General features: G+C 45.4%; 64 non-coding genes across 64 annotated transcripts; all 64 read right to left on the minus strand.

Moving 5' to 3' along the window:
• Positions 1-126: 126 nt before the first annotated feature.
• LOC131268374 (5S ribosomal RNA) lies at positions 127-245 on the minus strand. Its single transcript, XR_009178917.1, has one exon. It is a non-coding gene; the product is annotated as a 5S ribosomal RNA (ribosomal RNA).
• Positions 246-457: 212 nt separating this feature from the next.
• LOC131268387 (5S ribosomal RNA) lies at positions 458-576 on the minus strand. The gene has a single exon (XR_009178929.1). It is a non-coding gene; the product is annotated as a 5S ribosomal RNA (ribosomal RNA).
• Positions 577-788: 212 nt separating this feature from the next.
• LOC131268399 (5S ribosomal RNA) lies at positions 789-907 on the minus strand. Its single transcript, XR_009178940.1, has one exon. It is a non-coding gene; the product is annotated as a 5S ribosomal RNA (ribosomal RNA).
• Positions 908-1,119: 212 nt separating this feature from the next.
• Positions 1,120-1,238, minus strand: LOC131268410 (5S ribosomal RNA). The gene has a single exon (XR_009178951.1). It is a non-coding gene; the product is annotated as a 5S ribosomal RNA (ribosomal RNA).
• A 213-nt stretch (positions 1,239-1,451) lies between these two features.
• LOC131268422 (5S ribosomal RNA) lies at positions 1,452-1,570 on the minus strand. Its single transcript, XR_009178962.1, has one exon. It is a non-coding gene; the product is annotated as a 5S ribosomal RNA (ribosomal RNA).
• A 212-nt stretch (positions 1,571-1,782) lies between these two features.
• Positions 1,783-1,901, minus strand: LOC131268434 (5S ribosomal RNA). Its single transcript, XR_009178974.1, has one exon. It is a non-coding gene; the product is annotated as a 5S ribosomal RNA (ribosomal RNA).
• A 212-nt stretch (positions 1,902-2,113) lies between these two features.
• Positions 2,114-2,232, minus strand: LOC131267818 (5S ribosomal RNA). The gene has a single exon (XR_009178398.1). It is a non-coding gene; the product is annotated as a 5S ribosomal RNA (ribosomal RNA).
• Positions 2,233-2,444: 212 nt separating this feature from the next.
• LOC131267829 (5S ribosomal RNA) lies at positions 2,445-2,563 on the minus strand. Its single transcript, XR_009178409.1, has one exon. It is a non-coding gene; the product is annotated as a 5S ribosomal RNA (ribosomal RNA).
• A 212-nt stretch (positions 2,564-2,775) lies between these two features.
• LOC131267841 (5S ribosomal RNA) lies at positions 2,776-2,894 on the minus strand. The gene has a single exon (XR_009178420.1). It is a non-coding gene; the product is annotated as a 5S ribosomal RNA (ribosomal RNA).
• Positions 2,895-3,106: 212 nt separating this feature from the next.
• Positions 3,107-3,225, minus strand: LOC131267853 (5S ribosomal RNA). Its single transcript, XR_009178431.1, has one exon. It is a non-coding gene; the product is annotated as a 5S ribosomal RNA (ribosomal RNA).
• Positions 3,226-3,437: 212 nt separating this feature from the next.
• On the minus strand, positions 3,438-3,556 carry LOC131267864 (5S ribosomal RNA). Its single transcript, XR_009178442.1, has one exon. It is a non-coding gene; the product is annotated as a 5S ribosomal RNA (ribosomal RNA).
• A 212-nt stretch (positions 3,557-3,768) lies between these two features.
• LOC131267876 (5S ribosomal RNA) lies at positions 3,769-3,887 on the minus strand. Its single transcript, XR_009178454.1, has one exon. It is a non-coding gene; the product is annotated as a 5S ribosomal RNA (ribosomal RNA).
• A 212-nt stretch (positions 3,888-4,099) lies between these two features.
• LOC131267888 (5S ribosomal RNA) lies at positions 4,100-4,218 on the minus strand. The gene has a single exon (XR_009178465.1). It is a non-coding gene; the product is annotated as a 5S ribosomal RNA (ribosomal RNA).
• Positions 4,219-4,431: 213 nt separating this feature from the next.
• On the minus strand, positions 4,432-4,550 carry LOC131267900 (5S ribosomal RNA). Its single transcript, XR_009178476.1, has one exon. It is a non-coding gene; the product is annotated as a 5S ribosomal RNA (ribosomal RNA).
• A 212-nt stretch (positions 4,551-4,762) lies between these two features.
• LOC131267912 (5S ribosomal RNA) lies at positions 4,763-4,881 on the minus strand. The gene has a single exon (XR_009178487.1). It is a non-coding gene; the product is annotated as a 5S ribosomal RNA (ribosomal RNA).
• Positions 4,882-5,093: 212 nt separating this feature from the next.
• Positions 5,094-5,212, minus strand: LOC131267915 (5S ribosomal RNA). The gene has a single exon (XR_009178490.1). It is a non-coding gene; the product is annotated as a 5S ribosomal RNA (ribosomal RNA).
• Positions 5,213-5,424: 212 nt separating this feature from the next.
• On the minus strand, positions 5,425-5,543 carry LOC131267916 (5S ribosomal RNA). Its single transcript, XR_009178491.1, has one exon. It is a non-coding gene; the product is annotated as a 5S ribosomal RNA (ribosomal RNA).
• Positions 5,544-5,755: 212 nt separating this feature from the next.
• LOC131267917 (5S ribosomal RNA) lies at positions 5,756-5,874 on the minus strand. The gene has a single exon (XR_009178492.1). It is a non-coding gene; the product is annotated as a 5S ribosomal RNA (ribosomal RNA).
• Positions 5,875-6,087: 213 nt separating this feature from the next.
• Positions 6,088-6,206, minus strand: LOC131267918 (5S ribosomal RNA). Its single transcript, XR_009178493.1, has one exon. It is a non-coding gene; the product is annotated as a 5S ribosomal RNA (ribosomal RNA).
• Positions 6,207-6,418: 212 nt separating this feature from the next.
• On the minus strand, positions 6,419-6,537 carry LOC131267919 (5S ribosomal RNA). Its single transcript, XR_009178494.1, has one exon. It is a non-coding gene; the product is annotated as a 5S ribosomal RNA (ribosomal RNA).
• A 212-nt stretch (positions 6,538-6,749) lies between these two features.
• LOC131267920 (5S ribosomal RNA) lies at positions 6,750-6,868 on the minus strand. Its single transcript, XR_009178495.1, has one exon. It is a non-coding gene; the product is annotated as a 5S ribosomal RNA (ribosomal RNA).
• Positions 6,869-7,080: 212 nt separating this feature from the next.
• LOC131267922 (5S ribosomal RNA) lies at positions 7,081-7,199 on the minus strand. The gene has a single exon (XR_009178497.1). It is a non-coding gene; the product is annotated as a 5S ribosomal RNA (ribosomal RNA).
• Positions 7,200-7,411: 212 nt separating this feature from the next.
• Positions 7,412-7,530, minus strand: LOC131267923 (5S ribosomal RNA). The gene has a single exon (XR_009178498.1). It is a non-coding gene; the product is annotated as a 5S ribosomal RNA (ribosomal RNA).
• A 212-nt stretch (positions 7,531-7,742) lies between these two features.
• On the minus strand, positions 7,743-7,861 carry LOC131267924 (5S ribosomal RNA). Its single transcript, XR_009178499.1, has one exon. It is a non-coding gene; the product is annotated as a 5S ribosomal RNA (ribosomal RNA).
• A 212-nt stretch (positions 7,862-8,073) lies between these two features.
• On the minus strand, positions 8,074-8,192 carry LOC131267925 (5S ribosomal RNA). Its single transcript, XR_009178500.1, has one exon. It is a non-coding gene; the product is annotated as a 5S ribosomal RNA (ribosomal RNA).
• A 212-nt stretch (positions 8,193-8,404) lies between these two features.
• LOC131267926 (5S ribosomal RNA) lies at positions 8,405-8,523 on the minus strand. Its single transcript, XR_009178501.1, has one exon. It is a non-coding gene; the product is annotated as a 5S ribosomal RNA (ribosomal RNA).
• Positions 8,524-8,736: 213 nt separating this feature from the next.
• LOC131267928 (5S ribosomal RNA) lies at positions 8,737-8,855 on the minus strand. Its single transcript, XR_009178502.1, has one exon. It is a non-coding gene; the product is annotated as a 5S ribosomal RNA (ribosomal RNA).
• A 212-nt stretch (positions 8,856-9,067) lies between these two features.
• On the minus strand, positions 9,068-9,186 carry LOC131267929 (5S ribosomal RNA). The gene has a single exon (XR_009178503.1). It is a non-coding gene; the product is annotated as a 5S ribosomal RNA (ribosomal RNA).
• A 212-nt stretch (positions 9,187-9,398) lies between these two features.
• LOC131267930 (5S ribosomal RNA) lies at positions 9,399-9,517 on the minus strand. The gene has a single exon (XR_009178504.1). It is a non-coding gene; the product is annotated as a 5S ribosomal RNA (ribosomal RNA).
• Positions 9,518-9,729: 212 nt separating this feature from the next.
• On the minus strand, positions 9,730-9,848 carry LOC131267931 (5S ribosomal RNA). The gene has a single exon (XR_009178505.1). It is a non-coding gene; the product is annotated as a 5S ribosomal RNA (ribosomal RNA).
• A 212-nt stretch (positions 9,849-10,060) lies between these two features.
• Positions 10,061-10,179, minus strand: LOC131267932 (5S ribosomal RNA). The gene has a single exon (XR_009178506.1). It is a non-coding gene; the product is annotated as a 5S ribosomal RNA (ribosomal RNA).
• Positions 10,180-10,392: 213 nt separating this feature from the next.
• On the minus strand, positions 10,393-10,511 carry LOC131267934 (5S ribosomal RNA). Its single transcript, XR_009178508.1, has one exon. It is a non-coding gene; the product is annotated as a 5S ribosomal RNA (ribosomal RNA).
• Positions 10,512-10,723: 212 nt separating this feature from the next.
• LOC131267935 (5S ribosomal RNA) lies at positions 10,724-10,842 on the minus strand. The gene has a single exon (XR_009178509.1). It is a non-coding gene; the product is annotated as a 5S ribosomal RNA (ribosomal RNA).
• Positions 10,843-11,054: 212 nt separating this feature from the next.
• Positions 11,055-11,173, minus strand: LOC131267936 (5S ribosomal RNA). The gene has a single exon (XR_009178510.1). It is a non-coding gene; the product is annotated as a 5S ribosomal RNA (ribosomal RNA).
• Positions 11,174-11,385: 212 nt separating this feature from the next.
• Positions 11,386-11,504, minus strand: LOC131267937 (5S ribosomal RNA). Its single transcript, XR_009178511.1, has one exon. It is a non-coding gene; the product is annotated as a 5S ribosomal RNA (ribosomal RNA).
• A 212-nt stretch (positions 11,505-11,716) lies between these two features.
• Positions 11,717-11,835, minus strand: LOC131267938 (5S ribosomal RNA). The gene has a single exon (XR_009178512.1). It is a non-coding gene; the product is annotated as a 5S ribosomal RNA (ribosomal RNA).
• Positions 11,836-12,047: 212 nt separating this feature from the next.
• On the minus strand, positions 12,048-12,166 carry LOC131267939 (5S ribosomal RNA). Its single transcript, XR_009178513.1, has one exon. It is a non-coding gene; the product is annotated as a 5S ribosomal RNA (ribosomal RNA).
• A 212-nt stretch (positions 12,167-12,378) lies between these two features.
• LOC131267898 (5S ribosomal RNA) lies at positions 12,379-12,498 on the minus strand. Its single transcript, XR_009178474.1, has one exon. It is a non-coding gene; the product is annotated as a 5S ribosomal RNA (ribosomal RNA).
• A 212-nt stretch (positions 12,499-12,710) lies between these two features.
• Positions 12,711-12,829, minus strand: LOC131267940 (5S ribosomal RNA). Its single transcript, XR_009178514.1, has one exon. It is a non-coding gene; the product is annotated as a 5S ribosomal RNA (ribosomal RNA).
• A 212-nt stretch (positions 12,830-13,041) lies between these two features.
• LOC131267881 (5S ribosomal RNA) lies at positions 13,042-13,161 on the minus strand. The gene has a single exon (XR_009178458.1). It is a non-coding gene; the product is annotated as a 5S ribosomal RNA (ribosomal RNA).
• Positions 13,162-13,373: 212 nt separating this feature from the next.
• Positions 13,374-13,492, minus strand: LOC131267941 (5S ribosomal RNA). Its single transcript, XR_009178515.1, has one exon. It is a non-coding gene; the product is annotated as a 5S ribosomal RNA (ribosomal RNA).
• Positions 13,493-13,704: 212 nt separating this feature from the next.
• Positions 13,705-13,824, minus strand: LOC131267882 (5S ribosomal RNA). The gene has a single exon (XR_009178459.1). It is a non-coding gene; the product is annotated as a 5S ribosomal RNA (ribosomal RNA).
• Positions 13,825-14,613: 789 nt separating this feature from the next.
• LOC131267855 (5S ribosomal RNA) lies at positions 14,614-14,732 on the minus strand. Its single transcript, XR_009178433.1, has one exon. It is a non-coding gene; the product is annotated as a 5S ribosomal RNA (ribosomal RNA).
• Positions 14,733-14,944: 212 nt separating this feature from the next.
• LOC131267942 (5S ribosomal RNA) lies at positions 14,945-15,063 on the minus strand. Its single transcript, XR_009178516.1, has one exon. It is a non-coding gene; the product is annotated as a 5S ribosomal RNA (ribosomal RNA).
• A 212-nt stretch (positions 15,064-15,275) lies between these two features.
• On the minus strand, positions 15,276-15,394 carry LOC131267944 (5S ribosomal RNA). Its single transcript, XR_009178517.1, has one exon. It is a non-coding gene; the product is annotated as a 5S ribosomal RNA (ribosomal RNA).
• Positions 15,395-15,607: 213 nt separating this feature from the next.
• LOC131267946 (5S ribosomal RNA) lies at positions 15,608-15,726 on the minus strand. Its single transcript, XR_009178519.1, has one exon. It is a non-coding gene; the product is annotated as a 5S ribosomal RNA (ribosomal RNA).
• A 212-nt stretch (positions 15,727-15,938) lies between these two features.
• Positions 15,939-16,057, minus strand: LOC131267947 (5S ribosomal RNA). Its single transcript, XR_009178520.1, has one exon. It is a non-coding gene; the product is annotated as a 5S ribosomal RNA (ribosomal RNA).
• Positions 16,058-16,269: 212 nt separating this feature from the next.
• Positions 16,270-16,388, minus strand: LOC131267948 (5S ribosomal RNA). Its single transcript, XR_009178521.1, has one exon. It is a non-coding gene; the product is annotated as a 5S ribosomal RNA (ribosomal RNA).
• A 212-nt stretch (positions 16,389-16,600) lies between these two features.
• Positions 16,601-16,719, minus strand: LOC131267949 (5S ribosomal RNA). Its single transcript, XR_009178522.1, has one exon. It is a non-coding gene; the product is annotated as a 5S ribosomal RNA (ribosomal RNA).
• Positions 16,720-16,931: 212 nt separating this feature from the next.
• LOC131267950 (5S ribosomal RNA) lies at positions 16,932-17,050 on the minus strand. The gene has a single exon (XR_009178523.1). It is a non-coding gene; the product is annotated as a 5S ribosomal RNA (ribosomal RNA).
• A 212-nt stretch (positions 17,051-17,262) lies between these two features.
• LOC131267951 (5S ribosomal RNA) lies at positions 17,263-17,381 on the minus strand. Its single transcript, XR_009178524.1, has one exon. It is a non-coding gene; the product is annotated as a 5S ribosomal RNA (ribosomal RNA).
• Positions 17,382-17,593: 212 nt separating this feature from the next.
• LOC131267952 (5S ribosomal RNA) lies at positions 17,594-17,712 on the minus strand. Its single transcript, XR_009178525.1, has one exon. It is a non-coding gene; the product is annotated as a 5S ribosomal RNA (ribosomal RNA).
• Positions 17,713-17,925: 213 nt separating this feature from the next.
• On the minus strand, positions 17,926-18,044 carry LOC131267953 (5S ribosomal RNA). The gene has a single exon (XR_009178526.1). It is a non-coding gene; the product is annotated as a 5S ribosomal RNA (ribosomal RNA).
• Positions 18,045-18,256: 212 nt separating this feature from the next.
• Positions 18,257-18,375, minus strand: LOC131267954 (5S ribosomal RNA). The gene has a single exon (XR_009178527.1). It is a non-coding gene; the product is annotated as a 5S ribosomal RNA (ribosomal RNA).
• Positions 18,376-18,587: 212 nt separating this feature from the next.
• LOC131267955 (5S ribosomal RNA) lies at positions 18,588-18,706 on the minus strand. Its single transcript, XR_009178528.1, has one exon. It is a non-coding gene; the product is annotated as a 5S ribosomal RNA (ribosomal RNA).
• A 212-nt stretch (positions 18,707-18,918) lies between these two features.
• LOC131267957 (5S ribosomal RNA) lies at positions 18,919-19,037 on the minus strand. The gene has a single exon (XR_009178530.1). It is a non-coding gene; the product is annotated as a 5S ribosomal RNA (ribosomal RNA).
• A 212-nt stretch (positions 19,038-19,249) lies between these two features.
• Positions 19,250-19,368, minus strand: LOC131267958 (5S ribosomal RNA). The gene has a single exon (XR_009178531.1). It is a non-coding gene; the product is annotated as a 5S ribosomal RNA (ribosomal RNA).
• Positions 19,369-19,580: 212 nt separating this feature from the next.
• On the minus strand, positions 19,581-19,699 carry LOC131267960 (5S ribosomal RNA). Its single transcript, XR_009178532.1, has one exon. It is a non-coding gene; the product is annotated as a 5S ribosomal RNA (ribosomal RNA).
• A 212-nt stretch (positions 19,700-19,911) lies between these two features.
• Positions 19,912-20,030, minus strand: LOC131267961 (5S ribosomal RNA). The gene has a single exon (XR_009178533.1). It is a non-coding gene; the product is annotated as a 5S ribosomal RNA (ribosomal RNA).
• A 212-nt stretch (positions 20,031-20,242) lies between these two features.
• Positions 20,243-20,361, minus strand: LOC131267962 (5S ribosomal RNA). The gene has a single exon (XR_009178534.1). It is a non-coding gene; the product is annotated as a 5S ribosomal RNA (ribosomal RNA).
• Positions 20,362-20,573: 212 nt separating this feature from the next.
• Positions 20,574-20,692, minus strand: LOC131267963 (5S ribosomal RNA). Its single transcript, XR_009178535.1, has one exon. It is a non-coding gene; the product is annotated as a 5S ribosomal RNA (ribosomal RNA).
• Positions 20,693-20,905: 213 nt separating this feature from the next.
• On the minus strand, positions 20,906-21,024 carry LOC131267964 (5S ribosomal RNA). The gene has a single exon (XR_009178536.1). It is a non-coding gene; the product is annotated as a 5S ribosomal RNA (ribosomal RNA).
• A 212-nt stretch (positions 21,025-21,236) lies between these two features.
• On the minus strand, positions 21,237-21,355 carry LOC131267966 (5S ribosomal RNA). The gene has a single exon (XR_009178537.1). It is a non-coding gene; the product is annotated as a 5S ribosomal RNA (ribosomal RNA).
• A 212-nt stretch (positions 21,356-21,567) lies between these two features.
• LOC131267967 (5S ribosomal RNA) lies at positions 21,568-21,686 on the minus strand. The gene has a single exon (XR_009178538.1). It is a non-coding gene; the product is annotated as a 5S ribosomal RNA (ribosomal RNA).
• Positions 21,687-21,738: the final 52 nt, after the last annotated feature.

Genomic DNA, 21,738 nt, shown 5'->3' on the forward strand with positions numbered 1-21,738 from the left:
TTCTTCCAACAACAAGGTGAAAAGGACACATCGAATGAAATTACTTTTTGTTTCCCTTCCACGAGAGGAAGAATATTATTCCCACACACACGCACACAACCAAACGGCGTGTAAAAAGTTTGAGGATGCCAACGACACATGGCGTTCCCAAGTGGTCACCCACCTAAGTACTAACCATGCCCGATGTTGCTTAACTTCGGTGATCGGACGAGAACCGGTGTTTTCAACATGGTATGGTCGTTGACAAGTATGCTCCTGCTATGTTCGCAACATAAACGCCGTCGAAGGAGGCTGGACGGAGCTAAAAATAGAACATTCTCACAATGTTCAGTTCTTCCAACAACAAGGTGAAAAGGACTCATTTAATGAAATTTCTTTTTGTTTCCCTTCCACGAGAGGAACAATATTATTCCCACACACACGCATTCAACCAAACGGCGTGTAAAAAGTTTGAGGATGCCAACGACACATGGCGTTCCCAAGTGGTCACCCACCTAAGTACTAACCATGCCCGATGTTGCTTAACTTCGGTGATCGGACGAGAACCGGTGTTTTCAACATGGTATGGTCGTTGACAAGTATGCTCCTGCTATGTCCGCAACATAAGCGCCGTCGAAGGAGGCTGGACGGAGCTAAAAATAGAACATTCTCACAATGTTCAGTTCTTCCAACAACAAGGTGAAAAGCACTCATTTAATGAAATTACTTTTTGTTTCCCTTCCACGAGAGGAAGAATATTATTCCCACACACACGCATTCAACCAAACGGCGTGTAAAAAGTTTGAGGATGCCAACGACACATGGCGTTCCCAAGTGGTCACCCACCTAAGTACTAACCATGCCCGATGTTGCTTAACTTCGGTGATCGGACGAGAACCGGTGTTTTCAACATGGTATGGTCGTTGACAAGTATGCTCCTGCTATGTCCGCAACATAATCGCCGTAGAAGGAGGCTGGACGGAGCTAAAAATAGAACATTCTCACAATGTTCAGTTCTTCCAACAACAAGGTGAAAAGGACTCATTTAATGAAATTTCTTTTTGTTTCCCTTCCACGAGAGGAACAATATTATTCCCACACACACGCATTCAACCAAACGGCGTGTAAAAAGTTTGAGGATGCCAACGACACATGGCGTTCCCAAGTGGTCACCCACCTAAGTACTAACCATGCCCGATGTTGCTTAACTTCGGTGATCGGACGAGAACCGGTGTTTTCAACATGGTATGGTCGTTGACAAGTATGCTCCTGCTATGTCCGCAACATAAGCGCCGTCGAAGGAGGCTGGACGGAGCTAAAAATAGAACATTCTCACAATGTTCAGTTCTTCCAACAACAAGGTGAAAAGGACACATCGAATGAAATTACTTTTTGTTTCCCTTCCACGAGAGGAACAATATTATTCCCACACACACGCATTCAACCAAACGGTGTGTAAAAAAGTTTGAGTATGCCAACGACACATGGCGTTCCCAAGTGGTCACCCACCTAAGTACTAACCATGCCCGATGTTGCTTAACTTCGGTGATCGGACGAGAACCGGTGTTTTCAACATGGTATGGTCGTTGACAAGTATGCTCCTGCTATGTCCGCAACATAAGCGCCGTCGAAGGAGGCTGGACGGAGCTAAAAATAGAACATTCTCACAATGTTCAGTTCTTCCAACAACAAGGTGAAAAGGACTCATTTAATGAAATTTCTTTTTGTTTCCCTTCCACGAGAGGAAGAATATTATTCCCACACACACGCACACAACCAAACGGCGTGTAAAAAGTTTGAGGATGCCAACGACACATGGCGTTCCCAAGTGGTCACCCACCTAAGTACTAACCATGCCCGATGTTGCTTAACTTCGGTGATCGGACGAGAACCGGTGTTTTCAACATGGTATGGTCGTTGACAAGTATGCTCCTGCTATGTCCGCAACATAAGCGCCGTCGAAGGAGGCTGGACGGAGCTAAAAATAGAACATTCTCACAATGTTCAGTTCTTCCAACAACAAGGTGAAAAGGACTCATTTAATGAAATTACTTTTTGTTTCCCTTCCACGAGAGGAACAATATTATTCCCACACACACGCATTCAACCAAACGGCGTGTAAAAAGTTTGAGGATGCCAACGACACATGGCGTTCCCAAGTGGTCACCCACCTAAGTACTAACCATGCCCGATGTTGCTTAACTTCGGTGATCGGACGAGAACCGGTGTTTTCAACATGGTATGGTCGTTGACAAGTATGCTCCTGCTATGTCCGCAACATAAGCGCCGTCGAAGGAGGCTGGACGGAGCTAAAAATAGAACATTCTCACAATGTTCAGTTCTTCCAACAACAAGGTGAAAAGGACTCATTGAATGTAATTTCTTTTTGTTTCCCTTCCACGAGAGGAAGAATATTATTCCCACACACACGCACACAACCAAACGGCGTGTAAAAAGTTTGAGGATGCCAACGACACATGGCGTTCCCAAGTGGTCACCCACCTAAGTACTAACCATGCCCGATGTTGCTTAACTTCGGTGATCGGACGAGAACCGGTGTTTTCAACATGGTATGGTCGTTGACAAGTATGCTCCTGCTATGTCCGCAACATAATCGCCGTAGAAGGAGGCTGGACGGAGCTAAAAATAGAACATTCTCACAATGTTCAGTTCTTCCAACAACAAGGTGAAAAGGACTCATTTAATGAAATTTCTTTTTGTTTCCCTTCCACGAGAGGAACAATATTATTCCCACACACACGCATTCAACCAAACGGCGTGTAAAAAGTTTGAGGATGCCAACGACACATGGCGTTCCCAAGTGGTCACCCACCTAAGTACTAACCATGCCCGATGTTGCTTAACTTCGGTGATCGGACGAGAACCGGTGTTTTCAACATGGTATGGTCGTTGACAAGTATGCTCCTGCTATGTCCGCAACATAAACGCCGTCGAAGGAGGCTGGACGGAGCTAAAAATAGAACATTCTCACAATGTTCAGTTCTTCCAACAACAAGGTGAAAAGGACTCATTTAATGAAATTTCTTTTTGTTTCCCTTCCACGAGAGGAAGAATATTATTCCCACACACACGCACACAACCAAACGGCGTGTAAAAAGTTTGAGGATGCCAACGACACATGGCGTTCCCAAGTGGTCACCCACCTAAGTACTAACCATGCCCGATGTTGCTTAACTTCGGTGATCGGACGAGAACCGGTGTTTTCAACATGGTATGGTCGTTGACAAGTATGCTCCTGCTATGTCCGCAACATAAGCGCCGTCGAAGGAGGCTGGACGGAGCTAAAAATAGAACATTCTCACAATGTTCAGTTCTTCCAACAACAAGGTGAAAAGGACTCATTTAATGAAATTACTTTTTGTTTCCCTTCCACGAGAGGAACAATATTATTCCCACACACACGCATTCAACCAAACGGCGTGTAAAAAGTTTGAGGATGCCAACGACACATGGCGTTCCCAAGTGGTCACCCACCTAAGTACTAACCATGCCCGATGTTGCTTAACTTCGGTGATCGGACGAGAACCGGTGTTTTCAACATGGTATGGTCGTTGACAAGTATGCTCCTGCTATGTCCGCAACATAAGCGCCGTCGAAGGAGGCTGGACGGAGCTAAAAATAGAACATTCTCACAATGTTCAGTTCTTCCAACAACAAGGTGAAAAGGACTCATTTAATGAAATTACTTTTTGTTTCCCTTCCACGAGAGGAACAATATTATTCCCACACACACGCATTCAACCAAACGGCGTGTAAAAAGTTTGAGGATGCCAACGACACATGGCGTTCCCAAGTGGTCACCCACCTAAGTACTAACCATGCCCGATGTTGCTTAACTTCGGTGATCGGACGAGAACCGGTGTTTTCAACATGGTATGGTCGTTGACAAGTATGCTCCTGCTATGTCCGCAACATAAGCGCCGTCGAAGGAGGCTGGACGGAGCTAAAAATAGAACATTCTCACAATGTTCAGTTCTTCCAACAACAAGGTGAAAAGCACTCATTTAATGAAATTACTTTTTGTTTCCCTTCCACGAGAGGAAGAATATTATTCCCACACACACGCATTCAACCAAACGGCGTGTAAAAAGTTTGAGGATGCCAACGACACATGGCGTTCCCAAGTGGTCACCCACCTAAGTACTAACCATGCCCGATGTTGCTTAACTTCGGTGATCGGACGAGAACCGGTGTTTTCAACATGGTATGGTCGTTGACAAGTATGCTCCTGCTATGTCCGCAACATAAGCGCCGTCGAAGGAGGCTGGACGGAGCTAAAAATAGAACATTCTCACAATGTTCAGTTCTTCCAACAACAAGGTGAAAAGGACACATCGAATGAAATTACTTTTTGTTTCCCTTCCACGAGAGGAACAATATTATTCCCACACACACGCATTCAACCAAACGGCGTGTAAAAAAGTTTGAGGATGCCAACGACACATGGCGTTCCCAAGTGGTCACCCACCTAAGTACTAACCATGCCCGATGTTGCTTAACTTCGGTGATCGGACGAGAACCGGTGTTTTCAACATGGTATGGTCGTTGACAAGTATGCTCCTGCTATGTCCGCAACATAAGCGCCGTCGAAGGAGGCTGGACGGAGCTAAAAATAGAACATTCTCACAATGTTCAGTTCTTCCAACAACAAGGTGAAAAGGACTCATTTAATGAAATTACTTTTTGTTTCCCTTCCACGAGAGGAAGAATATTATTCCCACACACACGCACACAACCAAACGGCGTGTAAAAAGTTTGAGGATGCCAACGACACATGGCGTTCCCAAGTGGTCACCCACCTAAGTACTAACCATGCCCGATGTTGCTTAACTTCGGTGATCGGACGAGAACCGGTGTTTTCAACATGGTATGGTCGTTGACAAGTATGCTCCTGCTATGTCCGCAACATAATCGCCGTAGAAGGAGGCTGGACGGAGCTAAAAATAGAACATTCTCACAATGTTCAGTTCTTCCAACAACAAGGTGAAAAGGACTCATTTAATGAAATTTCTTTTTGTTTCCCTTCCACGAGAGGAACAATATTATTCCCACACACACGCATTCAACCAAACGGCGTGTAAAAAGTTTGAGGATGCCAACGACACATGGCGTTCCCAAGTGGTCACCCACCTAAGTACTAACCATGCCCGATGTTGCTTAACTTCGGTGATCGGACGAGAACCGGTGTTTTCAACATGGTATGGTCGTTGACAAGTATGCTCCTGCTATGTCCGCAACATAAGCGCCGTCGAAGGAGGCTGGACGGAGCTAAAAATAGAACATTCTCACAATGTTCAGTTCTTCCAACAACAAGGTGAAAAGCACTCATTTAATGAAATTACTTTTTGTTTCCCTTCCACGAGAGGAAGAATATTATTCCCACACACACGCATTCAACCAAACGGCGTGTAAAAAGTTTGAGGATGCCAACGACACATGGCGTTCCCAAGTGGTCACCCACCTAAGTACTAACCATGCCCGATGTTGCTTAACTTCGGTGATCGGACGAGAACCGGTGTTTTCAACATGGTATGGTCGTTGACAAGTATGCTCCTGCTATGTCCGCAACATAATCGCCGTAGAAGGAGGCTGGACGGAGCTAAAAATAGAACATTCTCACAATGTTCAGTTCTTCCAACAACAAGGTGAAAAGGACTCATTTAATGAAATTTCTTTTTGTTTCCCTTCCACGAGAGGAACAATATTATTCCCACACACACGCATTCAACCAAACGGCGTGTAAAAAGTTTGAGGATGCCAACGACACATGGCGTTCCCAAGTGGTCACCCACCTAAGTACTAACCATGCCCGATGTTGCTTAACTTCGGTGATCGGACGAGAACCGGTGTTTTCAACATGGTATGGTCGTTGACAAGTATGCTCCTGCTATGTCCGCAACATAAGCGCCGTCGAAGGAGGCTGGACGGAGCTAAAAATAGAACATTCTCACAATGTTCAGTTCTTCCAACAACAAGGTGAAAAGGACACATCGAATGAAATTACTTTTTGTTTCCCTTCCACGAGAGGAACAATATTATTCCCACACACACGCATTCAACCAAACGGTGTGTAAAAAAGTTTGAGTATGCCAACGACACATGGCGTTCCCAAGTGGTCACCCACCTAAGTACTAACCATGCCCGATGTTGCTTAACTTCGGTGATCGGACGAGAACCGGTGTTTTCAACATGGTATGGTCGTTGACAAGTATGCTCCTGCTATGTCCGCAACATAAGCGCCGTCGAAGGAGGCTGGACGGAGCTAAAAATAGAACATTCTCACAATGTTCAGTTCTTCCAACAACAAGGTGAAAAGGACTCATTTAATGAAATTTCTTTTTGTTTCCCTTCCACGAGAGGAAGAATATTATTCCCACACACACGCACACAACCAAACGGCGTGTAAAAAGTTTGAGGATGCCAACGACACATGGCGTTCCCAAGTGGTCACCCACCTAAGTACTAACCATGCCCGATGTTGCTTAACTTCGGTGATCGGACGAGAACCGGTGTTTTCAACATGGTATGGTCGTTGACAAGTATGCTCCTGCTATGTCCGCAACATAAGCGCCGTCGAAGGAGGCTGGACGGAGCTAAAAATAGAACATTCTCACAATGTTCAGTTCTTCCAACAACAAGGTGAAAAGGACTCATTTAATGAAATTACTTTTTGTTTCCCTTCCACGAGAGGAACAATATTATTCCCACACACACGCATTCAACCAAACGGCGTGTAAAAAGTTTGAGGATGCCAACGACACATGGCGTTCCCAAGTGGTCACCCACCTAAGTACTAACCATGCCCGATGTTGCTTAACTTCGGTGATCGGACGAGAACCGGTGTTTTCAACATGGTATGGTCGTTGACAAGTATGCTCCTGCTATGTCCGCAACATAAGCGCCGTCGAAGGAGGCTGGACGGAGCTAAAAATAGAACATTCTCACAATGTTCAGTTCTTCCAACAACAAGGTGAAAAGGACTCATTGAATGTAATTTCTTTTTGTTTCCCTTCCACGAGAGGAAGAATATTATTCCCACACACACGCACACAACCAAACGGCGTGTAAAAAGTTTGAGGATGCCAACGACACATGGCGTTCCCAAGTGGTCACCCACCTAAGTACTAACCATGCCCGATGTTGCTTAACTTCGGTGATCGGACGAGAACCGGTGTTTTCAACATGGTATGGTCGTTGACAAGTATGCTCCTGCTATGTCCGCAACATAATCGCCGTAGAAGGAGGCTGGACGGAGCTAAAAATAGAACATTCTCACAATGTTCAGTTCTTCCAACAACAAGGTGAAAAGGACTCATTTAATGAAATTTCTTTTTGTTTCCCTTCCACGAGAGGAACAATATTATTCCCACACACACGCATTCAACCAAACGGCGTGTAAAAAGTTTGAGGATGCCAACGACACATGGCGTTCCCAAGTGGTCACCCACCTAAGTACTAACCATGCCCGATGTTGCTTAACTTCGGTGATCGGACGAGAACCGGTGTTTTCAACATGGTATGGTCGTTGACAAGTATGCTCCTGCTATGTCCGCAACATAAGCGCCGTCGAAGGAGGCTGGACGGAGCTAAAAATAGAACATTCTCACAATGTTCAGTTCTTCCAACAACAAGGTGAAAAGGACTCATTTAATGAAATTTCTTTTTGTTTCCCTTCCACGAGAGGAAGAATATTATTCCCACACACACGCACACAACCAAACGGCGTGTAAAAAGTTTGAGGATGCCAACGACACATGGCGTTCCCAAGTGGTCACCCACCTAAGTACTAACCATGCCCGATGTTGCTTAACTTCGGTGATCGGACGAGAACCGGTGTTTTCAACATGGTATGGTCGTTGACAAGTATGCTCCTGCTATGTCCGCAACATAAGCGCCGTCGAAGGAGGCTGGACGGAGCTAAAAATAGAACATTCTCACAATGTTCAGTTCTTCCAACAACAAGGTGAAAAGGACTCATTTAATGAAATTACTTTTTGTTTCCCTTCCACGAGAGGAACAATATTATTCCCACACACACGCATTCAACCAAACGGCGTGTAAAAAGTTTGAGGATGCCAACGACACATGGCGTTCCCAAGTGGTCACCCACCTAAGTACTAACCATGCCCGATGTTGCTTAACTTCGGTGATCGGACGAGAACCGGTGTTTTCAACATGGTATGGTCGTTGACAAGTATGCTCCTGCTATGTCCGCAACATAAGCGCCGTCGAAGGAGGCTGGACGGAGCTAAAAATAGAACATTCTCACAATGTTCAGTTCTTCCAACAACAAGGTGAAAAGCACTCATTTAATGAAATTACTTTTTGTTTCCCTTCCACGAGAGGAAGAATATTATTCCCACACACACGCATTCAACCAAACGGCGTGTAAAAAGTTTGAGGATGCCAACGACACATGGCGTTCCCAAGTGGTCACCCACCTAAGTACTAACCATGCCCGATGTTGCTTAACTTCGGTGATCGGACGAGAACCGGTGTTTTCAACATGGTATGGTCGTTGACAAGTATGCTCCTGCTATGTCCGCAACATAAGCGCCGTCGAAGGAGGCTGGACGGAGCTAAAAATAGAACATTCTCACAATGTTCAGTTCTTCCAACAACAAGGTGAAAAGGACACATCGAATGAAATTACTTTTTGTTTCCCTTCCACGAGAGGAACAATATTATTCCCACACACACGCATTCAACCAAACGGCGTGTAAAAAAGTTTGAGGATGCCAACGACACATGGCGTTCCCAAGTGGTCACCCACCTAAGTACTAACCATGCCCGATGTTGCTTAACTTCGGTGATCGGACGAGAACCGGTGTTTTCAACATGGTATGGTCGTTGACAAGTATGCTCCTGCTATGTCCGCAACATAAGCGCCGTCGAAGGAGGCTGGACGGAGCTAAAAATAGAACATTCTCACAATGTTCAGTTCTTCCAACAACAAGGTGAAAAGGACTCATTTAATGAAATTACTTTTTGTTTCCCTTCCACGAGAGGAAGAATATTATTCCCACACACACGCACACAACCAAACGGCGTGTAAAAAGTTTGAGGATGCCAACGACACATGGCGTTCCCAAGTGGTCACCCACCTAAGTACTAACCATGCCCGATGTTGCTTAACTTCGGTGATCGGACGAGAACCGGTGTTTTCAACATGGTATGGTCGTTGACAAGTATGCTCCTGCTATGTCCGCAACATAATCGCCGTAGAAGGAGGCTGGACGGAGCTAAAAATAGAACATTCTCACAATGTTCAGTTCTTCCAACAACAAGGTGAAAAGGACTCATTTAATGAAATTTCTTTTTGTTTCCCTTCCACGAGAGGAACAATATTATTCCCACACACACGCATTCAACCAAACGGCGTGTAAAAAGTTTGAGGATGCCAACGACACATGGCGTTCCCAAGTGGTCACCCACCTAAGTACTAACCATGCCCGATGTTGCTTAACTTCGGTGATCGGACGAGAACCGGTGTTTTCAACATGGTATGGTCGTTGACAAGTATGCTCCTGCTATGTCCGCAACATAAGCGCCGTCGAAGGAGGCTGGACGGAGCTAAAAATAGAACATTCTCACAATGTTCAGTTCTTCCAACAACAAGGTGAAAAGCACTCATTTAATGAAATTACTTTTTGTTTCCCTTCCACGAGAGGAAGAATATTATTCCCACACACACGCATTCAACCAAACGGCGTGTAAAAAGTTTGAGGATGCCAACGACACATGGCGTTCCCAAGTGGTCACCCACCTAAGTACTAACCATGCCCGATGTTGCTTAACTTCGGTGATCGGACGAGAACCGGTGTTTTCAACATGGTATGGTCGTTGACAAGTATGCTCCTGCTATGTCCGCAACATAATCGCCGTAGAAGGAGGCTGGACGGAGCTAAAAATAGAACATTCTCACAATGTTCAGTTCTTCCAACAACAAGGTGAAAAGGACTCATTTAATGAAATTTCTTTTTGTTTCCCTTCCACGAGAGGAACAATATTATTCCCACACACACGCATTCAACCAAACGGCGTGTAAAAAGTTTGAGGATGCCAACGACACATGGCGTTCCCAAGTGGTCACCCACCTAAGTACTAACCATGCCCGATGTTGCTTAACTTCGGTGATCGGACGAGAACCGGTGTTTTCAACATGGTATGGTCGTTGACAAGTATGCTCCTGCTATGTCCGCAACATAAGCGCCGTCGAAGGAGGCTGGACGGAGCTAAAAATAGAACATTCTCACAATGTTCAGTTCTTCCAACAACAAGGTGAAAAGGACACATCGAATGAAATTACTTTTTGTTTCCCTTCCACGAGAGGAACAATATTATTCCCACACACACGCATTCAACCAAACGGTGTGTAAAAAAGTTTGAGTATGCCAACGACACATGGCGTTCCCAAGTGGTCACCCACCTAAGTACTAACCATGCCCGATGTTGCTTAACTTCGGTGATCGGACGAGAACCGGTGTTTTCAACATGGTATGGTCGTTGACAAGTATGCTCCTGCTATGTCCGCAACATAAGCGCCGTCGAAGGAGGCTGGACGGAGCTAAAAATAGAACATTCTCACAATGTTCAGTTCTTCCAACAACAAGGTGAAAAGGACTCATTTAATGAAATTTCTTTTTGTTTCCCTTCCACGAGAGGAAGAATATTATTCCCACACACACGCACACAACCAAACGGCGTGTAAAAAGTTTGAGGATGCCAACGACACATGGCGTTCCCAAGTGGTCACCCACCTAAGTACTAACCATGCCCGATGTTGCTTAACTTCGGTGATCGGACGAGAACCGGTGTTTTCAACATGGTATGGTCGTTGACAAGTATGCTCCTGCTATGTCCGCAACATAAGCGCCGTCGAAGGAGGCTGGACGGAGCTAAAAATAGAACATTCTCACAATGTTCAGTTCTTCCAACAACAAGGTGAAAAGGACTCATTTAATGAAATTACTTTTTGTTTCCCTTCCACGAGAGGAACAATATTATTCCCACACACACGCATTCAACCAAACGGCGTGTAAAAAGTTTGAGGATGCCAACGACACATGGCGTTCCCAAGTGGTCACCCACCTAAGTACTAACCATGCCCGATGTTGCTTAACTTCGGTGATCGGACGAGAACCGGTGTTTTCAACATGGTATGGTCGTTGACAAGTATGCTCCTGCTATGTCCGCAACATAAGCGCCGTCGAAGGAGGCTGGACGGAGCTAAAAATAGAACATTCTCACAATGTTCAGTTCTTCCAACAACAAGGTGAAAAGGACTCATTGAATGTAATTTCTTTTTGTTTCCCTTCCACGAGAGGAAGAATATTATTCCCACACACACGCACACAACCAAACGGCGTGTAAAAAGTTTGAGGATGCCAACGACACATGGCGTTCCCAAGTGGTCACCCACCTAAGTACTAACCATGCCCGATGTTGCTTAACTTCGGTGATCGGACGAGAACCGGTGTTTTCAACATGGTATGGTCGTTGACAAGTATGCTCCTGCTATGTCCGCAACATAATCGCCGTAGAAGGAGGCTGGACGGAGCTAAAAATAGAACATTCTCACAATGTTCAGTTCTTCCAACAACAAGGTGAAAAGGACTCATTTAATGAAATTTCTTTTTGTTTCCCTTCCACGAGAGGAACAATATTATTCCCACACACACGCATTCAACCAAACGGCGTGTAAAAAGTTTGAGGATGCCAACGACACATGGCGTTCCCAAGTGGTCACCCACCTAAGTACTAACCATGCCCGATGTTGCTTAACTTCGGTGATCGGACGAGAACCGGTGTTTTCAACATGGTATGGTCGTTGACAAGTATGCTCCTGCTATGTCCGCAACATAAGCGCCGTCGAAGGAGGCTGGACGGAGCTAAAAATAGAACATTCTCACAATGTTCAGTTCTTCCAACAACAAGGTGAAAAGGACTCATTTAATGAAATTTCTTTTTGTTTCCCTTCCACGAGAGGAAGAATATTATTCCCACACACACGCACACAACCAAACGGCGTGTAAAAAGTTTGAGGATGCCAACGACACATGGCGTTCCCAAGTGGTCACCCACCTAAGTACTAACCATGCCCGATGTTGCTTAACTTCGGTGATCGGACGAGAACCGGTGTTTTCAACATGGTATGGTCGTTGACAAGTATGCTCCTGCTATGTCCGCAACATAATCGCCGTAGAAGGAGGCTGGACGGAGCTAAAAATAGAACATTCTCACAATGTTCAGTTCTTCCAACAACAAGGTGAAAAGGACTCATTTAATGAAATTTCTTTTTGTTTCCCTTCCACGAGAGGAACAATATTATTCCCACACACACGCATTCAACCAAACGGCGTGTAAAAAGTTTGAGGATGCCAACGACACATGGCGTTCCCAAGTGGTTCACCCACCTAAGTACTAACCATGCCCGATGTTGCTTAACTTCGGTTATCGGACGAGAACCGGTGTTTTCAACATGGTATGGTCGTTGACAAGTATGCTCCTGCTATGTCCGCAACATAAGCGCCGTCGAAGGAGGCTGGACGGAGCTAAAAATAGAACATTCTCACAATGTTCAGTTCTTCCAACAACAAGGTGAAAAGGACTCATTGAATGTAATTTCTTTTTGTTTCCCTTCCACGAGAGGAAGAATATTATTCCCACACACACGCACACAACCAAACGGCGTGTAAAAAGTTTGAGGATGCCAACGACACATGGCGTTCCCAAGTGGTCACCCACCTAAGTACTAACCATGCCCGATGTTGCTTAACTTCGGTGATCGGACGAGAACCGGTGTTTTCAACATGGTATGGTCGTTGACAAGTATGCTCCTGCTATGTCCGCAACATAAGCGTCGTCGAAGGAGGCTGGACGGAGCTAAAAATAGAACATTCTCACAATGGCCATTTCTTCCAACAACAAGGTGAAAAGGACTTATCGAATGAAATTACTTTTTGTTTCCCTTCCACGAGAGGAACAATATTATTCCCACACACACGCATTCAACCAAACGGCGTGTAAAAAGTTTGAGGATGCCAACGACACATGGCGTTCCCAAGTGGTTCACCCACCTAAGTACTAACCATGCCCGATGTTGCTTAACTTCGGTGATCGGACGAGAACCGGTGTTTTCAACATGGTATGGTCGTTGACAAGTATGCTCCTGCTATGTCCGCAACATAAGCGCCGTCGAAGGAGGCTGGACGGAGCTAAAAATAGAACATTCTCACAATGTTCAGTTCTTCCAACAACAAGGTGAAAAGGACTCATTGAATGTAATTTCTTTTTGTTTCCCTTCCACGAGAGGAAGAATATTATTCCCACACACACGCACACAACCAAACGGCGTGTAAAAAGTTTGAGGATGCCAACGACACATGGCGTTCCCAAGTGGTCACCCACCTAAGTACTAACCATGCCCGATGTTGCTTAACTTCGGTGATCGGACGAGAACCGGTGTTTTCAACATGGTATGGTCGTTGACAAGTATGCTCCTGCTATGTCCGCAACATAATCGCCGTAGAAGGAGGCTGGACGGAGCTAAAAATAGAACATTCTCACAATGTTCAGTTCTTCCAACAACAAGGTGAAAAGGACTCATTTAATGAAATTTCTTTTTGTTTCCCTTCCACGAGAGGAACAATATTATTCCCACACACACGCATTCAACCAAACGGCGTGTAAAAAGTTTGAGGATGCCAACGACACATGGCGTTCCCAAGTGGTTCACCCACCTAAGTACTAACCATGCCCGATGTTGCTTAACTTCGGTGATCGGACGAGAACCGGTGTTTTCAACATGGTATGGTCGTTGACAAGTATGCTCCTGCTATGTCCGCAACATAAGCGCCGTCGAAGGAGGCTGGACGGAGCTAAAAATAGAACATTCTCACAATGTTCAGTTCTTCCAACAACAAGGTGAAAAGGACTCATTTAATGAAATTTCGGTAAAATCCCAAATGAAGCCCCCCCAGCCAAAATCGCTGTCGTGGCTACACCATTTGTGAGCAGATGTACCTTAAAGGTATGCAATTGGTGAAACAAATGCCGTTGTGTGAACCGTTTGAATTGAAATCTCGTTAAATTAAAGATGATTATTATACTGGAAAGGATGTACAACATAAATTCCCTCATGCATAACTTGCATGAGTGTATGAAAATTCGGCTACGCCATCAACCTAGGGGTGCGGTATGAGGGGGGCCCACGGGCCCCCCTTATTTCACAAATTTATAACAAACTCCCTTTTTCGGTAGACCTAGCGCAGTCCGCTCGCTGCGCTCGCTGCGGGCGCGCCGCCGTTTCATACTCATTTTTTCACTCCGACTCATTGGTTTATGATGTCCATCTTGCTCAGTTTAACCGATTAGTTCAAATCATTACAGCTGCTAACGGAACATCAACGGTTCAAATATTCAAACTGAATCGATGTGCCACCTATTGCATAACTTTCAGGCGCAAACGTGGAAAAAATGACGACGATGCGGCGTCGGGGGGGCTTCATTTGGGATTTTACCGAAATTTCTTTTTGTTTCCCTTCCACGAGAGGAAGAATATTATTCCCACACACACGCACACAACCAAACGGCGTGTAAAAAGTTTGAGGATGCCAACGACACATGGCGTTCCCAAGTGGTCACCCACCTAAGTATTAACCATGCCCGATGTTGCTTAACTTCGGTGATCGGACGAGAACCGGTGTTTTCAACATGGTATGGTCGTTGACAAGTATGCTCCTGCTATGTCCGCAACATAATCGCCGTAGAAGGAGGCTGGACGGAGCTAAAAATAGAACATTCTCACAATGTTCAGTTCTTCCAACAACAAGGTGAAAAGGACTCATTGAATGTAATTTCTTTTTGTTTCCCTTCCACGAGAGGAAGAATATTATTCCCACACACACGCACACAACCAAACGGCGTGTAAAAAGTTTGAGGATGCCAACGACACATGGCGTTCCCAAGTGGTCACCCACCTAAGTACTAACCATGCCCGATGTTGCTTAACTTCGGTGATCGGACGAGAACCGGTGTTTTCAACATGGTATGGTCGTTGACAAGTATGCTCCTGCTATGTCCGCAACATAATCGCCGTAGAAGGAGGCTGGACGGAGCTAAAAATAGAACATTCTCACAATGTTCAGTTCTTCCAACAACAAGGTGAAAAGGACTCATTTAATGAAATTTCTTTTTGTTTCCCTTCCACGAGAGGAACAATATTATTCCCACACACACGCATTCAACCAAACGGCGTGTAAAAAGTTTGAGGATGCCAACGACACATGGCGTTCCCAAGTGGTCACCCACCTAAGTACTAACCATGCCCGATGTTGCTTAACTTCGGTGATCGGACGAGAACCGGTGTTTTCAACATGGTATGGTCGTTGACAAGTATGCTCCTGCTATGTCCGCAACATAAGCGCCGTCGAAGGAGGCTGGACGGAGCTAAAAATAGAACATTCTCACAATGTTCAGTTCTTCCAACAACAAGGTGAAAAGGACACATCGAATGAAATTACTTTTTGTTTCCCTTCCACGAGAGGAACAATATTATTCCCACACACACGCATTCAACCAAACGGTGTGTAAAAAAGTTTGAGGATGCCAACGACACATGGCGTTCCCAAGTGGTCACCCACCTAAGTACTAACCATGCCCGATGTTGCTTAACTTCGGTGATCGGACGAGAACCGGTGTTTTCAACATGGTATGGTCGTTGACAAGTATGCTCCTGCTATGTTCGCAACATAAACGCCGTCGAAGGAGGCTGGACGGAGCTAAAAATAGAACATTCTCACAATGTTCAGTTCTTCCAACAACAAGGTGAAAAGGACACATCGAATGAAATTACTTTTTGTTTCCCTTCCACGAGAGGAAGAATATTATTCCCACACACACGCACACAACCAAACGGCGTGTAAAAAGTTTGAGGATGCCAACGACACATGGCGTTCCCAAGTGGTCACCCACCTAAGTACTAACCATGCCCGATGTTGCTTAACTTCGGTGATCGGACGAGAACCGGTGTTTTCAACATGGTATGGTCGTTGACAAGTATGCTCCTGCTATGTTCGCAACATAAACGCCGTCGAAGGAGGCTGGACGGAGCTAAAAATAGAACATTCTCACAATGTTCAGTTCTTCCAACAACAAGGTGAAAAGGACTCATCGAATGAAATTTCTTTTTGTTTCCCTTCCACGAGAGGAAGAATATTATTCCCACACACACGCATTCAACCAAACGGCGTGTAAAAAGTTTGAGGATGCCAACGACACATGGCGTTCCCAAGTGGTCACCCACCTAAGTACTAACCATGCCCGATGTTGCTTAACTTCGGTGATCGGACGAGAACCGGTGTTTTCAACATGGTATGGTCGTTGACAAGTATGCTCCTGCTATGTCCGCAACATAAGCGCCGTCGAAGGAGGCTGCCAGGAGCTAAAAATAGAACATTCTCACAATGTTCAGTTCTTCCAACAACAAGGTGAAAAGGACACATCGAATGAAATTACTTTTTGTTTCCCTTCCACGAGAGGAACAATATTATTCCCACACACACGCACACAACCAAACGGCGTGTAAAAAGTTCGAGGATGCCAACGACACATGGCGTTCCCAAGTGGTCACCCACCTAAGTACTAACCATGCCCGATGTTGCTTAACTTCGGTGATCGGACGAGAACCGGTGTTTTCAACATGGTATGGTCGTTGACAAGTATGCTCCTGCTATGTCCGCAACATAAGCGCCGTCGAAGGAGGCTGGACGGAGCTAAAAATAGAACATTCTCACAATGTTCAGTTCTTCCAACAACAAGGTGAAAAGCACTCATTTAATGAAATTACTTTTTGTTTCCCTTCCACGAGAGGAACAATATTATTCCCACACACACGCACACAACCAAACGGCGTGTAAAAAGTTTGAGGATGCCAACGACACATGGCGTTCCCAAGTGGTCACCCACCTAAGTACTAACCATGCCCGATGTTGCTTAACTTCGGTGATCGGACGAGAACCGGTGTTTTCAACATGGTATGGTCGTTGACAAGTATGCTCCTGCTATGTCCGCAACATAAGCGCCGTCGAAGGAGGCTGGACGGAGCTAAAAATAGAACATTCTCACAATGTTCAGTTCTTCCAACAACAAGGTGAAAAGGACACATCGACTGAAATTACTTTTTGTTTCCCTTCCAAGAGAGGAACAATATTATTCCCACACACACGCATTCAACCAAACGGCGTGTAAAAAGTTCGAGGATGCCAACGACACATGGCGTTCCCAAGTGGTCACCCACCTAAGTACTAACCATGCCCGATGTTGCTTAACTTCGGTGATCGGACGAGAACCGGTGTTTTCAACATGGTATGGTCGTTGACAAGTATGCTCCTGCTATGTCCGCAACATAAGCGCCGTCGAAGGAGGCTGGACGGAGCTAAAAATAGAACATTCTCACAATGTTCAGTTCTTCCAACAACAAGGTGAAAAGCACTCATTTAATGAAATTACTTTTTGTTTCCCTTCCACGAGAGGAAGAATATTATTCCCACACACACGCATTCAACCAAACGGCGTGTAAAAAGTTTGAGGATGCCAACGACACATGGCGTTCCCAAGTGGTCACCCACCTAAGTACTAACCATGCCCGATGTTGCTTAACTTCGGTGATCGGACGAGAACCGGTGTTTTCAACATGGTATGGTCGTTGACAAGTATGCTCCTGCTATGTCCGCAACATAAGCGCCGTCGAAGGAGGCTGGACGGAGCTAAAAATAGAACATTCTCACAATGTTCAGTTCTTCCAACAACAAGGTGAAAAGGACACATCGAATGAAATTACTTTTTGTTTCCCTTCCACGAGAGGAACAATATTATTCCCACACACACGCATTCAACCAAACGGTGTGTAAAAAAGTTTGAGGATGCCAACGACACATGGCGTTCCCAAGTGGTCACCCACCTAAGTACTAACCATGCCCGATGTTGCTTAACTTCGGTGATCGGACGAGAACCGGTGTTTTCAACATGGTATGGTCGTTGACAAGTATGCTCCTGCTATGTTCGCAACATAAACGCCGTCGAAGGAGGCTGGACGGAGCTAAAAATAGAACATTCTCACAATGTTCAGTTCTTCCAACAACAAGGTGAAAAGGACTCATCGAATGAAATTTCTTTTTGTTTCCCTTCCACGAGAGGAAGAATATTATTCCCACACACACGCATTCAACCAAACGGCGTGTAAAAAGTTTGAGGATGCCAACGACACATGGCGTTCCCAAGTGGTCACCCACCTAAGTACTAACCATGCCCGATGTTGCTTAACTTCGGTGATCGGACGAGAACCGGTGTTTTCAACATGGTATGGTCGTTGACAAGTATGCTCCTGCTATGTCCGCAACATAAGCGCCGTCGAAGGAGGCTGCCAGGAGCTAAAAATAGAACATTCTCACAATGTTCAGTTCTTCCAACAACAAGGTGAAAAGGACACATCGAATGAAATTACTTTTTGTTTCCCTTCCACGAGAGGAACAATATTATTCCCACACACACGCACACAACCAAACGGCGTGTAAAAAGTTTGAGGATGCCAACGACACATGGCGTTCCCAAGTGGTCACCCACCTAAGTACTAACCATGCCCGATGTTGCTTAACTTCGGTGATCGGACGAGAACCGGTGTTTTCAACATGGTATGGTCGTTGACAAGTATGCTCCTGCTATGTCCGCAACATAAGCGCCGTCGAAGGAGGCTGGACGGAGCTAAAAATAGAACATTCTCACAATGTTCAGTTCTTCCAACAACAAGGTGAAAAGCACTCATTTAATGAAATTACTTTTTGTTTCCCTTCCACGAGAGGAACAATATTATTCCCACACACACGCACACAACCAAACGGCGTGTAAAAAGTTTGAGGATGCCAACGACACATGGCGTTCCCAAGTGGTCACCCACCTAAGTACTAACCATGCCCGATGTTGCTTAACTTCGGTGATCGGACGAGAACCGGTGTTTTCAACATGGTATGGTCGTTGACAAGTATGCTCCTGCTATGTCCGCAACATAAGCGCCGTCGAAGGAGGCTGGACGGAGCTAAAAATAGAACATTCTCACAATGTTCAGTTCTTCCAACAACAAGGTGAAAAGGACACATCGACTGAAATTACTTTTTGTTTCCCTTCCACGAGAGGAAGAATATTATTCCCACACACACGCACACAACCAAACGGCGTGTAAAAAGTTTGAGGATGCCAACGACACATGGCGTTCCCAAGTGGTCACCCACCTAAGTACTAACCATGCCCGATGTTGCTTAACTTCGGTGATCGGACGAGAACCGGTGTTTTCAACATGGTATGGTCGTTGACAAGTATGCTCCTGCTATGTTCGCAACATAAACGCCGTCGAAGGAGGCTGGACGGAGCTAAAAATAGAACATTCTCACAATGTTCAGTTCTTCCAACAACAAGGTGAAAAGGACTCATCGAATGAAATTTCTTTTTGTTTCCCTTCCACGAGAGGAAGAATATTATTCCCACACACACGCATTCAACCAAACGGCGTGTAAAAAGTTTGAGGATGCCAACGACACATGGCGTTCCCAAGTGGTCACCCACCTAAGTACTAACCATGCCCGATGTTGCTTAACTTCGGTGATCGGACGAGAACCGGTGTTTTCAACATGGTATGGTCGTTGACAAGTATGCTCCTGCTATGTCCGCAACATAAGCGCCGTCGAAGGAGGCTGCCAGGAGCTAAAAATAGAACATTCTCACAATGTTCAGTTCTTCCAACAACAAGGTGAAAAGGACACATCGAATGAAATTACTTTTTGTTTCCCTTCCACGAGAGGAACAATATTATTCCCACACACACGCACACAACCAAACGGCGTGTAAAAAGTTCGAGGATGCCAACGACACATGGCGTTCCCAAGTGGTCACCCACCTAAGTACTAACCATGCCCGATGTTGCTTAACTTCGGTGATCGGACGAGAACCGGTGTTTTCAACATGGTATGGTCGTTGACAAGTATGCTCCTGCTATGTCCGCAACATAAGCGCCGTCGAAGGAGGCTGGACGGAGCTAAAAATAGAACATTCTCACAATGTTCAGTTCTTCCAACAACAAGGTGAAAAGCACTCATTTAATGAAATTACTTTTTGTTTCCCTTCCACGAGAGGAAGAATATTATTCCCACACACACGCATTCAACCAAACGGCGTGTAAAAAGTTTGAGGATGCCAACGACACATGGCGTTCCCAAGTGGTCACCCACCTAAGTACTAACCATGCCCGATGTTGCTTAACTTCGGTGATCGGACGAGAACCGGTGTTTTCAACATGGTATGGTCGTTGACAAGTATGCTCCTGCTATGTCCGCAACATAAGCGCCGTCGAAGGAGGCTGGACGGAGCTAAAAATAGAACATTCTCACAATGTTCAGTTCTTCCAACAACAAGGTGAAAAGGACTCATTTAATGAAATTTCTTTTTGTTTCCCTTCCACGAGAGGAACAATATTATTCCCACACACACGCATTCAACCAAACGGCGTGTAAAAAGTTTGAGGATGCCAACGACACATGGCGTTCCCAAGTGGTCACCCACCTAAGTACTAACCATGCCCGATGTTGCTTAACTTCGGTGATCGGACGAGAACCGGTGTTTTCAACATGGTATGGTCGTTGACAAGTATGCTCCTGCTATGTCCGCAACATAAGCGCCGTCGAAGGAGGCTGGACGGAGCTAAAAATAGAACATTCTCACAATGTTCAGTTCTTCCAACAACAAGGTGAAAAGGACACATCGAATGAAATTACTTTTTGTTTCCCTTCCACGAGAGGAACAATATTATTCCCACACACACGCATTCAACCAAACGGTGTGTAAAAAAGTTTGAGGATGCCAACGACACATGGCGTTCCCAAGTGGTCACCCACCTAAGTACTAACCATGCCCGATGTTGCTTAACTTCGGTGATCGGACGAGAACCGGTGTTTTCAACATGGTATGGTCGTTGACAAGTATGCTCCTGCTATGTCCGCAACATAAGCGCCGTCGAAGGAGGCTGGACGGAGCTAAAAATAGAACATTCTCACAATGTTCAGTTCTTCCAACAACAAGGTGAAAAGGACTCATTTAATGAAATTTCTTTTTGTTTCCCTTCCACGAGAGGAAGAATATTATTCCCACACACACGCACACAACCAAACGGCGTGTAAAAAGTTTGAGGATGCCAACGACACATGGCGTTCCCAAGTGGTCACCCACCTAAGTACTAACCATGCCCGATGTTGCTTAACTTCGGTGATCGGACGAGAACCGGTGTTTTCAACATGGTATGGTCGTTGACAAGTATGCTCCTGCTATGTCCGCAACATAAGCGCCGTCGAAGGAGGCTGGACGGAGCTAAAAATAGAACATTCTCACAATGTTCAGTTCTTCCAACAACAAGGTGAAAAGGACTCATCGAATGAAATTTCTTTTTGTTTCCCTTCCACGAGAGGAAGAATATTATTCCCACACACACGCATTCAACCAAACGGCGTGTAAAAAGTTTGAGGATGCCAACGACACATGGCGTTCCCAAGTGGTCACCCACCTAAGTACTAACCATGCCCGATGTTGCTTAACTTCGGTGATCGGACGAGAACCGGTGTTTTCAACATGGTATGGTCGTTGACAAGTATGCTCCTGCTATGTCCGCAACATAAGCGCCGTCGAAGGAGGCTGCCA

The sequence above is a fragment of the Anopheles coustani genome, chromosome 2 (genome assembly GCF_943734705.1).
Source record: "Anopheles coustani chromosome 2, idAnoCousDA_361_x.2, whole genome shotgun sequence".
In the NCBI taxonomy this organism is placed as follows: Eukaryota; Metazoa; Arthropoda; class Insecta; order Diptera; family Culicidae; genus Anopheles; species Anopheles coustani.